The sequence below is a fragment of the Teleopsis dalmanni genome, chromosome 2 (assembly GCF_002237135.1).
Source record: "Teleopsis dalmanni isolate 2A chromosome 2, ASM223713v2, whole genome shotgun sequence".
Lineage (NCBI taxonomy): Eukaryota > Metazoa > Arthropoda > Insecta > Diptera > Diopsidae > Teleopsis > Teleopsis dalmanni.
The window spans coordinates 15,784-35,322 of NC_051847.1; the positions used below are offsets into that span (position 1 = coordinate 15,784).

At 35.0% G+C, this 19,539-nt stretch overlaps 1 pseudogene across 1 annotated transcript; it reads right to left on the minus strand.

Annotated features, from left to right (window-relative positions):
• Window positions 1–2,488: 2,488 nt before the first annotated feature.
• LOC119680067 lies at window positions 2,489–15,597 on the minus strand (annotated as a pseudogene). Its single transcript, XR_005252444.1, has 4 exons — window positions 15,353–15,597; window positions 15,210–15,286; window positions 15,080–15,141; window positions 2,489–15,016 (listed from the first exon to the last, which is right to left on the minus strand). The product of XR_005252444.1 is annotated as a titin-like (transcript).
• Window positions 15,598–19,539: the final 3,942 nt, after the last annotated feature.

The window sequence follows — 19,539 nt, forward strand, 5'->3', positions numbered from 1 at the left end:
TAAATGAAAAGAAGTCTTCCAAAGTTTAATTGTAAGAAAATCCATATAATATTAGTAAATATGTATGAATGTATAATTAAAATACAATAGATAGCCAAAATAACTCATATAAATAAAATCGAAAGTTTTTTTAATGTTTAAATATATATATTAAAATAAAGTAATTTTGATTTTAAAGTTTATGTAAGTGTTATTATTTAAAAGATTAAAAGTACTGTCTAACCTTTGCTCAAGCTCATTAACCCCGTATTTTTGTTATATAAAAACGTTTTGCGTCCTCCGATTAAATATAATCCAACATACTATGTATAAAAATAATTACATGAAAAACTATGTATTGGTGACACAAAAAGTTTTCTGGTACATTTTTAAATATAAATTTTCTTTATTGTTAATTAATTTTAATAGAGTTCATGTTGGCCATTATTATTGAAGACCTTTTGATATTTTTCGAGTAGCTTCGTAATTCTATTGGTGTTAAACTACTGTGGTTTCTCGATGAAAGACTACGCCAAGTGCATTACAACGGCGCTTTAGTTATGGTAACCTTTCTTCACCATAAAGAAAATCCGAAATAAATAGGAGTCGAATGATGTAGGTTTCGGGCGGTGGACATACGATGGATGCATCAAAACTTACCAATCAAGAGCCGTCAATTTGTTTCGAGTCATTAAAGGTATGTCTGTGGGGTCTACCATTGTTATCATGAAACACAACTACTTCTTCGTTAACCAATTGTGGTCAATTCTTCTTGATTATTTAATTCAAGCGGTTGAGTTGCGAGCATTAATGCACAGAGTTAACCATTGCTCCAGTCCAGTGCAGCTCGTAATAGACAATTTCTACCAATTACACTTACCGGCTTTTAACTTTTGATCACTGGCGTTGGATATTGTCATATATTTACTTCCCAAATTGCTGTAGTTAAGCAGAGTGCACACAAATATGATATAAATTTTTACTTCTATTAGATTAATTCTATCTAACACTATAAAATGTCATGAAAAAATTGAATATAAAGAGAACTCACTTTAACTGAGAACACATTGTCAAATGTGTTACAATGTCTTCGGATAGTGTTAGAAACCCACAAGCATGCTCCAAGGCAAACAAAGAGTTCAAACAGGGTCGCATGAATAAAAACATGAATAAAATCTTACATATTTTAGCTAATTAGTTTTTTTAAAAAGTTTTTGGATTTGAAAATATCCTCTTTCTCTACTATTTTAAATCAAGTTCTTGTCATATTAAAAGTTCTTAACGCAATTAAACAAATAACCATATGAAGATAGAACCCATATTTAGTTCTATACCATGCAATATATCTAAAATTTACCCGGAGCCTTTGAAACAGCAATCATTTTTTATCCTTTGTGGTAACCCGCAGGTCGTCCCTTGCCAAGTTATTCACAGGAATATTTTGATATTTTTTGAGTAATTAAATATTTAGGTTATACACCGAAATTTGCAAAGTCTATCAATACAAGTTCAAGAAAGAGATAAAAGACTGTCGTATATACGTATTACCACAGTTCGTGTATAAACTAGCACAATAAACTGAAAGGCTTTATTTCACAAGCTAAATAACTTTAGAATGTGACTCTAACTTGATACAATACAGTTTATAATAATCAGGAAATTAAAAACACAGATAAAGTATCAGAGTGGTTTCCCATTCAAACTGGAATAAATAAAGCGCTTCAGGAAGACAACGACTAAATCACGCATCTTACAGACGGCCTAACCCTATTGAATGTTATGAGTCAGATGGTTGTGTTATTCTAACAATAACCCCCAAATTATTGCAAGTTAAGATAGATAAGCTTCACTATTATTAAGTGTTATGGAGTACACAATAAATATTCAAAAATAAAAAGTTGATATATTCAAAAAGCACCACAGTTTATATGCAGATCAAGAATTATAAACATATGACGATGAAAATTCGGAAAAAGTTAAGAAATAAAAATACACATGAGTATGGATCCGCTATAATATTATATATACTTAAGATCTAGTCGAAACGTTAAAGGAAGTAATAATGGGTATTAAATTGTCGTGAGTATTATTTTTATAAATAATAGAGCGTAAGAGAGCTTCCTTATAAAGAAGCAACGTAGAAGACCTACTCCGATACTTTATAAACAAATTGTTGCGATGACTGCTTAACACTAATTTTGAGACTAAGTTATAAAAAAGTTCTTAAGATGGACAACAATCAGTAACTTGAAAACATTACAAGAAAAATAATTGCTTTAAAACCTTGTACGACCTGTTGTACGGTCTGTCAAAATCCTGACAGACCTCAGTTATCATTGTGTTAAAAGAATCATATCATTATTGGTTTAAATACGCTTAAGTAAAGTTTATGAATTTAATTTGTATTATTTCATTATAAACTTTTTAATAGGATTTTGGTACAGTAGATACTACTACTACTTATATTACTACTAATAAAAAAAGAATAGACATAAAATTTAGTGAATTTATTTAAAAATATTTTTATTAGAATTATTCAAAAAATGGTTAGTAATTATATGTTTCATGTATTAAGTTTACATTCTCTGAAATTTACAGAAAGGATATTATATTAAAAATGTAGAAAATCGTGCGATGGCTATATATATATTATAGTTAATTGTTTAGACTTAGACACTATTTAGAACTTTTGAAGAACTTATGATCTTTTGTATCTCGGGTATGTTGATAGGCACCTTGCTGGATTTTGTGTATAGCACATGTTGTTGAAGCAGGTCCTTTATATTCGCTTTTGTAAAGACTTGAAGATGTTGCCGTATCAGACCCGAGGGTAAAAGAAGATTGACCACCATTCCTTCGAGTAATTATGCGTTCTGTACGTGTGGTTGATGGTAATGCATATTCGCCAGTTATAATACGAGTCATCGTTGATGATGATGCCGAAGATGCTGATTTAGCATCATACGATTTGTGTGCAACATTATAAGTTTGACGTTCATTCGAAGATGTTGATAAACAAGAATCTAACTCTTTGTTTTGCCTGTGTATGCTGCTATAACTTTTTCTTTCGCTTGGAATGCCACCAATGGAATGTTCGTGCAAATTTAGAATACTCTTACGGTGAATTTTTCCATTTGATGATAGACCACCAAATTGATTCGAGTCAGTTGATACATTCTTACGATGAAAAATGGAGTTAGTTATATCCGATTCGCTGGAAAGCTCACCTTTGCGGTGATGGTACTGTTTTGAAGAAGAAATATTGGATGCATTTGAAACATTGGACACATTTGAAATATTGGATACTTTTGAAACATTGGATAAATGTGTCATATTTGAGACATTAGATACATTTTTGCATTCATTATTGGAAACAGTATTTTGTGTTGCAACATTCGCTATTATTGTTCCTAAACTATCACGTTGATCAGTTATGCTTCTCTGATTAGCACGTGTTACATGATTTTCCTTTACTGACACAATATCACTGTGCTTATTTTCAATATTAATAGTCTTTGTCGCGTTAGTCGATTTTGTAGTATTTTCGATTATATTTACCTTTTCATTTCGCTTTACAAATTCAGTTTCCGGTTCCTTCTTATTGCGGCTCCCTATAACAGTCGTTACCTTCTTTGTAGATACAACTATCAAGCCGTCCGCTGGAGATTTCGTATTTCCATTTGTGACGTTTGTATTTTTACCAGAAGCAAAACTCATTTGGTTAGTTGTCTTAAGTATAGATTGATCACTTCCTAAGTTTATCGAAGAAGCATTGTGAGTTTGTTTAATTTTAGAGACTGTTTGAGATGTCTTTGTAATGGTGTTTGTAGATTTGAAATCTTCTCTCCTTTGCATATCCATGGTACCTTCCAATTTTAAGTTGTCTGTAGGTTTTTTTGGAATAATTCTTTCGGTTCTATCCTTTACAACGTTGTCACTTGCAGTTATTTTTCTAGTTGTTTTCTTATCCTCTATTCTATAAAAATCACCCTCACTTTTTAAGTTATCAACAGGCTTTTTAACTTGAGGTCGTTCTGCTGGTACATATTTCGTACTATCTGGACTGTAAAACTCGCCCTCAGATTTCAAATTATCAGTAGGTTTTACTTGTTGCGGTCTTTTCACGTATTTATAGCTTTCTTTTTGCGTAAAACACATATCTCCTTCCATTTTCAAATTGTCTTTATGAATTATTCGCTCTGATTTTGATGCAGTTTTAAATGAAGTCTTTTCAGGAACATAAAAACTACCTTCGGATTTTAAATTATCTTTTGGTTTCTTTTGAACGGGACGGTCTGCTGCACGATATACTGTTTTGGTAGGAGAGTAAAATTCACCCTCAGGTTTCAAATTGTCTGTATGCTTTACTGGCTTCTGTTTTTCTACAAACATATATTCATCTTTGGTGGTGAAAATCATTTCACCCTCAACTTTCAAATTATCTTTATGTATAATTCTTTCAGTTTTAGTAGCTGGCTTAAATGACGGCTTTTCAGGAACACAAATTTCACCTTCAGGTCTCAAATTATCCGCTGGAATCACTTGCTCTGGTCGTACAGTGAACTGATATTTTTCCTTTTCAATGAAAGTCATATCACCTTCTGTTTTCAAATTATCCTTTCGTATAACACGCTGAGCTTTTTCAGCAGGCTTATGTTGAGTTTTTTCCGGAACATAAAAATCTCCTTCAGGTTTCAAATTATCATCATGTTTAACAGGTGTTGGCCTCTCTCCAGGTTTGTATTCCGGCTTTGCAGGGCCATAAAATTGACCTTCAGGACGTAAATTATCCTCAGGTATTTTTGGAATAGGACGCTCTGCGGGCTTGAAGTCAGATTTTTGTGGAGTATAAAATACGCCTTCTGGTTTTAAATTATCGCTTGGTTTAATTTGATTCGGCCGAATAGTAAACTGATACTCGTCTTTCTCGATAAATGTCATTTCACCTTCGGTTCGTAGATTATCCTTATGAATAACCTTCTTAGTCTTCTCAGCAGGTCGGTACTGCGATTTACCTGGTATAAACAAATCACCTTCTGGTCGCAAGTTGTCTTCTGGTTTTTTCTGGACCGGTCGCTCAGCAGGTTTAAAATCAGTTTTATCAGGTGTATAGAATTTCCCTTCAGGCTTTAAGTTATCAGTTGGTTTTACTTGCTCTGGTCTGACTACATATTGATATTCATCCCTTTCAACAAATGTCATTTCACCTTCTGTCTTCAAATTATCTTTATGAATAATTCGTTGTATTTTTTCAGCAGGTTTAAACTTTGCTTTTTCTGGAGAGTAGAACTCACCTTCAGGTTTGAGATTATCATCAGGTCGAACTTGTGTTGGCCTTTCACCGGGCTTATATTTTAGTTTTTCTGGAGCATAGAACTCGCCTTCAGGTTTGAGGTTGTCATCTGGTCGAACTTGAGTTGGTCTCTCACCCGGCTTATATTTTGGTTTTTCTGGAGTGTAGAATTCACCTTCTGGTCGTAAATTGTCTTTGTGTTTCTTTTGGACAGGTCGCTCAGCAGGTTCAAAATCAACTTTATCTGGTGCATAGAATTTTCCTTCAGGCTTTAAGTTATCAGTTGGTTTTACTTGTTCTGGTCTGACTACATATTGATATTCTTCCCTTTCAACGAATGTCATTTCACCTTCTGTCTTCAAATTATCTTTACGAATAACTCGTTGTGTTTTCTCTGCGGGCTTGAATTGTGTTTTTTCTGGAACATAGAATTCACCTTCAGGTTTAAGATTATCATCTGGTCGAACTTGAGTTGGTCTTTCTCCAGATTTATATTTTGGTTTTTCTGGAGTATAAAACTCGCCTTCAGGTTTGAGATTATCATCAGGTCGAACTTGAGTTGGTCTTTCACCTGGTCTATATTTTGGTTTTTCGGGACTATGAAACTCACCCTCTGGCCGCAAGTTATCTTCGGGTTTCTTTTGAATGGGACGTTCAGCCGACTTAAATGTTGGTTTCTCCGGTGTATAGAATTCACCTTCAGGACGTAGGTTGTCATCTGGTCGAACTTGAGTTGGTCTTTCACCTGGTTTATATTTTAGTTTTTCTGGAGTATAGAATTCACCTTCAGGTTTGAGGTTGTCATCAGGTCTAACTTGAGTTGGTCTCTCACCAGGTTTATATTTTGGTTTTTCTGGAGCATAGAACTCGCCTTCAGGTTTGAGATTGTCATCAGGCCGAACTTGTGTTGGTCTTTCTCCTGGTTTGTATTTCGGTTTTTCTGGAGTGTAGAATTCACCTTCTGGTCGTAAATTGTCTTTGGTTTCTTTTGAATAGGTCTCTCAGCAGGTTCAAAATCAACTTTATCTGGTGTATAGAATTTTCCTTCAGGCTTTAAGTTATCAGTTGGTTTTACTTGTTCTGGTCTGACTACATATTGATATTCTTTCCTCTCAACGAATGTCATTTCACCTTCTGTCTTCAAATTATCTTTACGAATAACTCGTTGTGTTTTCTCTGCGGGCTTGAATTGTGTTTTTTCGGGAACATAGAATTCACCTTCAGGTTTAAGATTATCATCTGGTCGAACTTGTGTTGGTCTTTCTCCAGGTTTATATTTTGGTTTTTCTGGAGTATAAAATTCGCCTTCTGGTTTGAGGTTGTCATCGGGACGAACTTGAGTTGGTCTTTCACCTGGTCTATATTTTGGTTTTTCGGGACTATGAAACTCACCCTCTGGCCGCAAGTTATCTTCGGGTTTCTTTTGAATGGGACGTTCAGCCGGCTTAAACGTTGGTTTCTCCGGTGTATAGAATTCACCTTCAGGACGTAGATTGTCATCAGGTCGAACTTGAGTTGGTCTTTCACCAGGCTTATACTTCGGTTTTTCTGGAGCATAGAACTCGCCTTCAGGTTTGAGATTGTCATCAGGCCGAACTTGAGTTGGCCTCTCACCTGGTTTGTATTTCGGTTTTTCTGGAGTGTAGAATTCACCTTCTGGTCGTAAATTGTCTTTGTGTTTCTTTTGGACAGGTCTCTCAGCTGGTTCAAAATCAACTTTATCTGGTGCATAGAATTTTCCTTCAGGCTTTAAGTTATCAGTGGGTTTTACTTGTTCTGGTCTGATAACATATTGATATTCTTCCCTCTCAACGAATGTCATTTCACCTTCTGTCTTCAAATTATCTTTACGAATAACTCGTTGTGTTTTCTCTGCGGGCTTGAATTGTGTTTTTTCGGGAACATAGAATTCACCTTCAGGTTTAAGGTTATCATCTGGTCGAACTTGAGTTGGTCTTTCACCTGGTTTATATTTTGGTTTTTCTGGAGTATAAAATTCACCTTCAGGTTTGAGATTATCATCTGGTCGAACTTGAGTTGGTCTCTCACCAGGTTTATATTTTGGTTTTTCTGGAGCATAGAACTCGCCTTCAGGTTTGAGATTATCATCGGGCCGAACTTGTGTTGGTCTTTCTCCTGGTTTGTATTTCGGTTTTTCTGGAGTGTAGAATTCACCTTCTGGTCGTAAATTGTCTTCAGGTTTCTTTTGAATAGGTCTCTCAGCAGGTTCAAAATCAACTTTATCTGGTGTATAGAATTTTCCTTCAGGCTTTAAGTTATCAGTTGGTTTTACTTGTTCTGGTCTGATAACATATTGATATTCTTCCCTTTCAACGAATGTCATTTCACCTTCAGTCTTCAGATTATCTTTACGAATAACTCGTTGTGTTTTCTCTGCTGGCTTGAATTGTGTTTTTTCTGGAACATAGAATTCACCTTCAGGCTTGAGATTATCATCTGGTCGAACTTGAGTTGGTCTTTCTCCAGGTTTATATTTTGGTTTTTCTGGAGTATAAAACTCGCCTTCAGGTTTGAGATTATCATCAGGTCGAACTTGAGTTGGTCTTTCACCTGGTCTATATTTTGGTTTTTCGGGACTATGAAACTCACCCTCTGGCCGCAAGTTATCTTCGGGTTTCTTTTGAATGGGTCGTTCAGCCGGCTTAAACGTTGGCTTATCCGGTGTATAGAATTCACCTTCAGGACGTAGGTTGTCATCTGGTCGAACTTGAGTTGGTCTTTCACCAGGCTTATACTTCAGTTTTTCTGGGACATAGAACTTACCTTCTGGTTTGAGATTATCATCAGGTCGAATTTGAGTTGGTCTTTCTCCAGGTTTATATTTAGGTTTTTCTGGAGTATAAAACTCGCCTTCGGGTTTGAGATTATCATCAGGTCGAACTTGAGTTGGTCTTTCACCTGGTCTATATTTTGGTTTTTCGGGACTATGAAACTCACCCTCTGGCCGCAAGTTATCTTCGGGTTTCTTTTGAATGGGACGTTCAGCCGGCTTAAACGTTGGTTTCTCCGGTGTATAGAATTCACCTTCAGGACGTAGGTTGTCATCTGGTCGAACTTGAGTTGGTCTTTCACCAGGCTTATACTTCGGTTTTTCTGGAGCATAGAACTCACCCTCTGGTTTGAGATTGTCATCTGGTCGAACTTGAGTTGGTCTCTCACCAGGTTTATACTTCGGTTTTTCTGGAGCATAGAACTCACCCTCTGGTTTGAGATTGTCATCAGGTCGAACTTGAGTTGGTCTTTCACCGGGCTTGTATTTTGGTTTTTCTGGAGCATAGAACTCGCCTTCAGGTTTGAGATTGTCATCAGGCCGAACTTGAGTTGGTCTTTCACCTGGTTTGTATTTCGGTTTTTCTGGAGTGTAGAATTCACCTTCTGGTCGTAAATTGTCTTTGTGTCTCTTTTGGACAGGTCGCTCAGCAGGTTCAAAATCAACTTTATCTGGTGTATAGAATTTTCCTTCAGGTTTTAAGTTATCAGTTGGTTTTACTTGTTCTGGTCTGATAACATATTGATATTCTTCCCTTTCAACGAATGTCATTTCACCTTCAGTCTTCAGATTATCTTTATGAATAACTCGTTGTGTTTTCTCTGCGGGCTTGAATTGTGTTTTTTCTGGAACATAGAATTCACCTTCAGGACGTAGGTTGTCATCTGGTCGAACTTGAGTTGGTCTTTCTCCAGGTTTATATTTTGGTTTTTCTGGAGTATAAAACTCGCCTTCAGGTTTGAGATTATCATCAGGTCGAACTTGAGTTGGTCTTTCACCTGGTCTATATTTTGGTTTTTCAGGACTATGAAACTCACCCTCTGGCCGCAAGTTATCTTCGGGTTTCTTTTGAATCGGTCGTTCAGCCGGCTTAAACGTTGGCTTCTCCGGTGTATAGAATTCACCTTCAGGACGTAGGTTGTCATCTGGTCGAACTTGAGTTGGTCTTTCACCAGGCTTATACTTCAGTTTTTCTGGGACATAGAATTTGCCTTCTGGTTTGAGGTTATCATCTGGTCTAACTTGAGTTGGTCTTTCACCTGGTCTATATTTTGGTTTTTCTGGAGCATAGAACTCGCCTTCAGGTTTGAGATTATCATCAGGTCGAACTTGAGTTGGTCTTTCACCTGGCCTATATTTTGGTTTTTCGGGACTATGAAACTCACCCTCTGGCCGCAAGTTATCTTCGGGTTTCTTTTGAATGGGACGTTCAGCTGGCTTAAACGTTGGCTTCTCCGGTGTATAGAATTCACCTTCAGGACGTAGGTTGTCATCTGGTCGAACTTGAGTTGGTCTTTCACCAGGCTTATACTTCGGTTTTTCTGGAGCATAGAACTCACCCTCTGGTTTGAGATTGTCATCTGGTCGAACTTGAGTTGGTCTTTCACCAGGTTTATATTTTGGTTTTTCTGGAGCATAGAACTCGCCTTCAGGTTTGAGATTATCATCGGGCCGAACTTGTGTTGGTCTTTCTCCTGGTTTGTATTTTGGTTTTTCTGGAGTGTAGAATTCACCTTCTGGTCTTAAATTGTCTTCTGGTTTCTTTTGAATAGGTCTCTCAGCAGGTTCAAAATCAACTTTATCTGGTGTATAGAATTTTCCTTCAGGCTTTAAGTTATCAGTGGGTTTTACTTGTTCTGGTCTGACTACATATTGATATTCTTCCCTTTCAACGAATGTCATTTCACCTTCTGTCTTCAAATTATCTTTTCGAATAACTCGTTGTGTTTTCTCTGCGGGCTTGAATTGTGTTTTTTCGGGAACATAGAATTCACCTTCAGGTTTAAGATTATCATCTGGTCGAACTTGAGTTGGTCTTTCACCAGGTTTATATTTTGGTTTTTCGGGAGTATAGAACTCGCCTTCAGGTTTGAGATTATCATCGGGCCGAACTTGAGTTGGCCTTTCACCTGGTTTGTATTTCGGTTTTTCTGGAGTGTAGAATTCACCTTCTGGTCTTAAATTGTCTTCTGGTTTCTTTTGAATAGGTCTCTCAGCAGGTTCAAAATCAACTTTATCTGGTGCATAGAATTTTCCTTCAGGCTTTAAGTTATCAGTGGGTTTTACTTGTTCTGGTCTGACTACATATTGATATTCTTCCCTCTCAACGAATGTCATTTCACCTTCTGTCTTCAAATTATCTTTACGAATAACACGTTGTGTTTTCTCTGCCGGCTTGAACTGTGTTTTTTCTGGAACATAGAATTCACCTTCAGGTTTGAGATTATCATCGGGCCGAACTTGTGTTGGTCTTTCTCCTGGTTTGTATTTTGGTTTTTCTGGAGTGTAGAATTCACCTTCTGGTCGCAAATTGTCTTCAGGTTTCTTTTGAACCGGTCTCTCAGCAGGTTCAAAATCAACTTTATCTGGTGCATAGAATTTTCCTTCAGGCTTTAAGTTATCAGTTGGTTTTACTTGTTCTGGTCTGACTACATATTGATATTCTTCCCTTTCAACAAATGTCATTTCACCTTCTGTCTTCAAATTATCTTTACGAATAACTCGTTGTGTTTTTTCTGCGGGCTTGAATTGTGTTTTTTCGGGAACATAAAGCTCACCTTCAGGTTTAAGATTATCGTCTGGTCGAACTTGTGTCGGTCTTTCTCCAGGTTTATATTTTGGTTTTTCTGGAGTATAAAATTCACCTTCAGGTTTGAGGTTGTCTTCAGGTCGAACTTGAGTTGGTCTTTCACCTGGTCTATATTTTGGTTTTTCGGGACTATGAAACTCACCCTCTGGCCGCAAGTTATCTTCGGGTTTCTTTTGAATGGGACGCTCGGCTGGTTTAAATGTTGGTTTCTCTGGTGTATAGAATTCGCCCTCAGGACGTAGGTTGTCATCGGGGCGAACTTGTGTTGGTCTTTCACCAGGCTTATACTTCAGTTTTTCTGGGACATAGAACTTACCTTCTGGTTTGAGATTATCATCAGGTCGAATTTGAGTTGGTCTTTCTCCAGGTTTATATTTAGGTTTTTCGGGAGTGTAAAATTCACCTTCAGGTTTGAGATTGTCATCGGGTCGAACTTGAGTTGGTCTTTCACCAGGTTTATATTTTGGTTTTTCTGGAGCATAGAACTCGCCTTCAGGTTTGAGATTGTCATCATGTCGAACTTGAGTTGGTCTTTCACCTGGTTTGTATTTCGGTTTTTCTGGAGTGTAGAATTCACCTTCTGGTCTTAAATTGTCTTTGTGTTTCTTTTGGACAGGTCGCTCAGCAGGTTCAAAATCAACTTTATCTGGTGCATAGAATTTTCCTTCAGGCTTTAAGTTATCAGTTGGTTTTACTTGTTCTGGTCTGACTACATATTGATATTCTTCCCTTTCAACGAATGTCATTTCACCTTCTGTCTTCAAATTATCTTTACGAATAACTCGTTGTGTTTTCTCTGCGGGCTTGAATTGTGTTTTTTCGGGAACATAGAATTCGCCTTCAGGTTTAAGGTTATCATCTGGTCTAACTTGAGTTGGTCTTTCACCTGGTCTATATTTTGGTTTTTCTGGAGCATAGAACTCGCCTTCAGGTTTGAGATTATCATCAGGTCGAACTTGAGATGGTCTTTCACCTGGTCTATATTTTGGTTTTTCGGGACTATGAAACTCACCCTCTGGCCGCAAGTTATCTTCGGGTTTCTTTTGAATGGGACGTTCAGCCGGCTTAAACGTTGGTTTCTCCGGTATATAGAATTCACCTTCAGGACGTAGGTTGTCATCTGGTCGAACTTGAGTTGGTCTTTCACCAGGCTTATACTTCGGTTTTTCTGGAGCATAGAACTCACCCTCTGGTTTGAGATTGTCATCTGGTCGAACTTGAGTTGGTCTCTCACCAGGTTTATATTTTGGTTTTTCTGGAGCATAGAACTCGCCTTCAGGTTTGAGATTATCATCGGGCCGAACTTGTGTTGGTCTTTCTCCTGGTTTGTATTTTGGTTTTTCTGGAGTGTAGAATTCACCTTCTGGTCTTAAATTGTCTTCTGGTTTCTTTTGAATAGGTCTCTCAGCAGGTTCAAAATCAACTTTATCTGGTGTATAGAATTTTCCTTCAGGTTTTAAGTTATCAGTGGGTTTTACTTGTTCTGGTCTGACTACATATTGATATTCTTCCCTCTCAACGAATGTCATTTCACCTTCTGTCTTCAAATTATCTTTACGAATAACTCGTTGTGTTTTCTCTGCGGGCTTGAATTGTGTTTTTTCTGGAACATAGAATTCACCTTCAGGTTTAAGGTTATCATCTGGTCGAACTTGAGTTGGTCTTTCACCAGGTTTATATTTTGGTTTTTCTGGAGCATAGAACTCGCCTTCAGGTTTGAGATTGTCATCATGTCGAATTTGTGTTGGTCTTTCACCTGGTTTATATTTCGATTTTTCTGGAGTGTAAAATTCACCTTCTGGTCGTAAATTGTCTTTGTGTTTCTTTTGGACTGGTCGCTCAGCAGGTTCAAAATCAACTTTATCTGGTGCATAGAATTTTCCTTCAGGTTTTAAGTTATCAGTGGGTTTTACTTGTTCTGGTCTGATAACATATTGATATTCTTCCCTCTCAACGAATGTCATTTCACCTTCTGTCTTCAAATTATCTTTACGAATAACTCGTTGTGTTTTCTCTGCGGGCTTGAATTGTGTTTTTTCTGGAACATAGAATTCACCTTCAGGTTTAAGATTATCGTCGGGTCGAACTTGAGTTGGTCTTTCTCCAGGTTTATATTTTGATTTTTCGGGAGCATAAAATTCACCTTCAGGTTTGAGATTATCATCAGGTCGAACTTGTGTCGGTCTTTCACCGGGTTTATATATTAGTTTTTCTGGAACATAGAACTCGCCTTCAGGTTTGAGATTATCATCATGTCGAATTTGAGTTGGTCTTTCACCTGGTCTATATTTTGGTTTTTCGGGACTATGAAATTCACCTTCTGGCCGCAAGTTATCTTCGGGTTTCTTTTGAATGGGTCGTTCAGCCGGCTTATACGTTGGTTTCTCCGGTGTATAGAATTCACCTTCAGGACGTAGGTTGTCATCTGGTCGAACTTGAGTTGGTCTCTCACCTGGTTTATATTTTGGTTTTTCTGGAGCATAGAATTCACCTTCAGGTTTGAGATTATCATCGGGACGGACTTGAGTTGGTCTTTCACCTTGTTTGTATGTCGGTTTCTCAGGAGTGTAGAATTCACCTTCTGGTCGTAAATTGTCTTTGTGTTTCTTTTGTACAGGTCGCTCAGCAGGTTCAAAATCAACTTTATCTGGTGCATAGAATTTTCCTTCGGGCCTTAAATTATCAGTTGGTTTTACTTGTTCTGGTCTGATAACATATTGATATTCTTCCCTCTCAACGAATGTCATTTCACCTTCTGTCTTCAAATTATCTTTACGAATAACTCGTTGTGTTTTTTCTGCGGGCTTGAATTGTGTTTTTTCGGGAACATAGAATTCACCTTCAGGTTTAAGGTTATCATCTGGTCGAACCTGAGTTGGTCTTTCTCCAGGTTTATATTTTGATTTTTCTGGAGCGTAAAATTCGCCTTCAGGTTTAAGATTATCATCGTGCCGAACTTGAGTTGGTCTTTCACCTGGTCTATATTTAGATTTTTCAGGTGTGTAAAATTCGCCTTCTGGCCGCAAATTATCTTCGGGTTTCTTTTGAATGGGACGCTCGGCTGGTTTAAATGTTGGTTTCTCTGGTGTATAGAACTCGCCTTCTGGTCGCAAGTTGTCATCATGACGTACTTGCTCCGGACGTTCGCCTGATCTGTATGTCGGTTTTTCTGGTCCATAAAATTCTCCTTCAGGGCGCAAATTATCTTCCGGTTTCTTTTGAAGAGGTCGCTCTGCAGGTTTAAATATAGATTTATCTGGGGTATAAAACTCTCCTTCTGGCCGTAAATTGTCGTCAGGTCTTACTGCGGTTGGTCTTTCACCCGGTTTGTATTTCGGTTTTTCTGGAGCATAAAACTCGCCTTCAGGTTTGAGATTGTCGTCATGTTTAACTTGTGTTGGTCTTTCACCTGGTCTATATTTCGGTTTTTCAGGACCGTAAAACTCTCCCTCGGGACGTAGATTATCTTCAGGTTTCTTTTGAGTTGGTCGATCAGCTGGCTTGTATTCATGCTTATCTGGTTTGTAAAACTCGCCTTCCGGTTTAAGATTGTCTGTATATTTTATTTGTTCAGGACGTGTAACATATGTGTATTTTTCCTTTTCTGTAAAAGTCATTTCTCCTTCTGACTTAAGATTGTCTTTTCTTATGACACGCTCTATTTTTTCTGCTTGCTGATATTCTGTTTTCTCAGATGTGTAGAATTCACCTTCGGTTTTTAAGTTGTCTTTGTGCCTAATTGGACTTGTTCTATCTGCTGGTATATATCCAACTTTATCTGGCATATAGAATTCACCTTCAGAACGTAAGTTGTCAGTTGGTTTTATTTGCTGTGGTCTACTTGTGTATTGATATTCTGCGTTTTCAACGAAAGTCATTTCACCTTCTAATGTTAGATTATCCTTACGAATAATTTGTTGGATCTTTTCAGCGGTCTTAAATGTTGGTTTTTCAGGTACATAAAATTCGCCTTCTTGTTTTAAATTGTCTATAGGTTTAACTGGTGTTGCTCGTATTATGTAATTGTCATTTTCATGCTCTGGAATGTATTTTGTGTCTTTTCTATGAGATTCTCTAAGTTCCTCCAAGTCTGATTTGGACCACGTATTTGTGCGTATCCTAGTTTGGGTTTCAAAAGTTGTGTCTGAAAATGTAAAATTAACAGTAATTGGGAAACAGAACTTTGAAAAAAAAAACAATTTCATACCTTGAGTATCGAGATAGTCACTTGTGGATTTTTTAGTTTCAGTACCAGCACAATGATGTCGCCTAAGAAAAGAATTAAGTAAAAAAAATGTATTTCTGACATAATTAAAGAATATATTGTCAATGCTTACCCGCATGTGCAAATTTCACATATACACATTTCCGTGTGTCGATTATCCTTATGGGTTGATTGTTTTGCGATTCTCTTCTGTAGTACGTAAACGAAATATATATTTACAAATGACTATTAATTTTAAATAATTTATATACTTACTGATTTTGAATCGTTTACAAACGTATCGGTTTCATCATAAATATCCTTTGTGATCAGTTTTTCATTTCGAGTTTCGTTTTTTTTGTATAGTGAGCTATTAATATCCTCAACAAGAGCATTGTTTCGTTCTATTTCAACAAACTCATCAATATATATTGTCTTTTTTGGAGTTTCCACAATTTTCTCTAAAACGTCGGTGTGGGTCTTTTCATCTAAGACTCGCCAGTCATTAATACTTGCATCGAAAATCTAAAAACAAAAATTTTAATAAATGTATTATTATGTCTTAGTAATATTTCAACTTTAACTTCTGCTTTTAATATATTAATATTCCTTTTGAAATCACGTTTTAAATCGATATAATAAACAGTCATGAAGTTAAGGTATGCAATAAAGATATAGTGAGGCTCTTATCAAACGCCACCCCTAAAACTTATGAAAGAGTTTAATTTCTTGCAAACTTTGCGAGAGTACAATCTTTTGTAAATCGTAATAGCAGCTCTGTCTTTAATAAAACACACCTTTGTCTTAGAGCTCTTTATTTCCCTAACTAATTATAAATGTAACATCATCAATCAATTTCTGTATATAATGGAAAATCGTATCAATATCTTATTACTGCTTCTATTGTGTTATATATAGAGGCACAGAGAATTGAAGTTCTAAACAACTATGAAAAAAGAGATGGAAGAGTTTTCAAGCTCTTACTTAGGCCCGGTACACACTTGCGGTGAACAAAACTCTGGTTAGTAAATTCGTCTCAATATGATCTAAAGTATTTTACAACCGTTTGCGTTTTTTTTTGTAATAAATATCCACCAGGCTAAGCATTAACAAAAAACCGGGATAGAATTTTTATAAAATTCATCTTTGGGAACCACAAGAAACTATCATGAATCGATATCGTAAGCTATATAAAACTCTCAAAGAAAATAAATTGATTAAAGTGATATGGGTAACTCGTAAACCAAACATACACGTATCATAGCATCAATCGCTGCGATGAATATTGAATGACTAGGATTGGGGACATCTAATAATAAGAATACCTAAGGAAATACCACGAAAATTCATTGGAATGCTAAGTAAAAATGTCTGTCTGATTATATCGAGAAGTATTTAATTAACACAAGAACTTAAAGAATATGATTAATATATATCAAATATCTCAACACTAATCCTAATAAATATCAAAAAAAAAACATGAAAGTGAAAGTGAAAGAAATTATGGATAGAGCAGAATACAATAATCTATCGACGAAGAGCTAATCTTCCGGCCTACCAAATACTAATAATATTGGAATTGATATAATTCTTTCTAAAAAGACCTCATCGTGACATTGTTACATAAATTATATTGTCAAGAAAGCAAGAATGATTATACGAGTATCTAATTATTTTTATTAACGTCTTTCAAAGCTTGTTCCGTAGATGATGCGTTAAAATATTTTATTTTTTTTAAATTTCTTTTTTATATAAACAATTTATTTTTAAGTGTTTGTTTTTACTTTGCAATTGATAGAATTCTTATTCATTAAATATTTTTATTTTTTATAGATTATTCATTTAAATGAATAATCCAAAACAGATGTATGTATATAAATAATTCTTGGAAAATTTGTGTCATCGAAAATAAATTTAAAAATTTAAAACTATGACTCAAAAATTTAATTTCATTAGAAAATCATTATTGATTTCTGTATTTAATGAAATGATATTTTCACCATGAAGTGTTCTCTTAGTGTTGTCTTAAATACACACATCTCTATTGAGGGTTTAATCCCAATCTACAGAACTCGCTACAACCTAAACTTATGATCAAGTAATTAAGCCAATATAGACGAACGGTATATGTCAAAAGGCGCATGAGAAATATCTAAGCTGTTTTAGTAATCACTCGTATATTCTAGATTAGACACTTCCCAATCCATCTCAGACATCCCAACGACTAATAGGGTTTCGACAAATATGAACTGCAGTGACTTTGAAAAAAAATATACAGAACTGTATTAGTTCTTACTTTCTTTTGTAAGAAAGTAAGTATACTTTCAAATCAAAGAGGTGTTGTCCAGGCTGCTTCCTCTCCGCTCAAAAATCACTAGCCTTATGTATAATACTCGTACATTTAAAAAAAAAAAGTGATAAATATACCCTAAATAGATATTCCAATTAACAAAGAACAAAAATTATACTGATCTCTGCTAAAAACTTATTTTAATAAACAACGGAAATAATACAGCTATGAAGACCACTGAGATTTTCGGAATAAGTATTTCTTTTTTAATTCATAAAAATCGGTCAAAATCTTCTATTATTAGAGTTCATTATTAAACATATATTTTTAATATATAAATATTAAGAATATGTATATATATATTTGTATATAAACGTTTCAAATAGCTTATAATGTTATAGTTATTATATATAAAAATAATATTTAATTCTTCAAATTTACCAAAAAATTATTATATTTTCTGGATGAAATTTTCTTTTTTAAATCAAATGAACTAAAATTAAATATTATTACTAATATATATATAACATATCATTATCTTTTATATACCATAAGCCATACGTTTTTATATCTATTACGAATCTAACACAAGCCTATAGAATTCGAAAGCAATGAGGGGATACGGCTACCTAAATTAGACAACAAAATAACTCATTAAAATAAATTATTCTTTTCTCATAATGAAGGAGTTGGACCTAGGTATGATCAAATTACAACAAATTCAATCACTTTTGAGATTATTATAAAATTTGACTAGATGTTTGGGACTTAAAATGAAAACAGCGAAATCATATAAACCAATTATATTTTGAAAATTACTGTGAGACAGAACAGATCGGTTTGGTATTAAAAACGCTGCTCATATATCAGTATTTCAATATATTCATCTTTTCGCCTAATTATCTTTAAAAACATAGAGGTTTATAGTACATTGCTATAAATGGTCTATACTAATTATCTATTGTCTACACCGTTACCAAATTTACATTTATTTAATAAAAGAGTTGTATAGTTCTGTTAGTGGTCTTTGATATTCTACATTCAAGCGTCCATCATAGATAACGGGCTCTAGTTGTTTTAGAAAATGGAAGAACATACAAATACATTACTCCAAGTGATAAGTTTTAATCGTCCATTTTTCACCATGATACTAAATTTGTATTTTATCGAGTAGGGCGTTCTTAAATACTGAAAATTAACCTACATCCTAATGAAGAAAATATACTAAAAATTTATTTTCAGGAATCACAAAAACCATTTCCTAGATAGGTATAGTCTATAATTGATATTATCAAATAATTTTCAGCAGGGTATTATAAATTGTTAATATTTTCTGTTTTAGTTTTAGACAATATTGCAAATTTTTTCAAATTGTTAATATTTCTTTAAAGAACTATATTTATTTAGCGTTTCTATTAAATTCTATACACCCGCACCAATATATCAGTACTCATATACATATGTAGATGAATATTTCTACTGTGAATGAAAGTCCGGAAGTTATAACCTTGAAATTCCACCCGCTCTATTATAAGATGTTGATTTCCTACGCTACTGCAAACGTAAGTCGATTTGCCTTATTACACTTAAACCTATCAATGTAATGTATAAATGTAATTAGAGAGTACCACTAACCACTATTCTAACTGAAATAAATGAAAATAAGTAGTTTGCACACAAAACTACTGGTAAAATTTTTTATATAAATATGTATTCTATTGAATATTAATTATTATTTTTAGATATAAGATTTGAATGATCGATAGTGTTATATAAAATGACAGCACTTCTTCCGCACCTAAAATATCAGGCGGAATCCTACGAGGTATTATAATTGGTTAATTAAATTACATTAACATATATACAATATACTTAATATACAGCTATTATACTAGAGTCTGAGAAATATGACACCATGATTGCGATAATTGCTGACAATACTGCATACAAATTAGAGTTTAAAGTACAACACAAGACAAACATTTTTATAATACGTATACAGCGAATTGGTTCTGATGCATTATTCTACTTGGAAATGCAGTCAAATACTAGTGCATCCAACTGGAAAATAAACAGATATGAATGGCAAATCACAAAAACTATCCACATCATTTACTAAAATAATTTAAGGAGACATTTGAATTACCTTTAAAATTAATATAAAATAATTTAT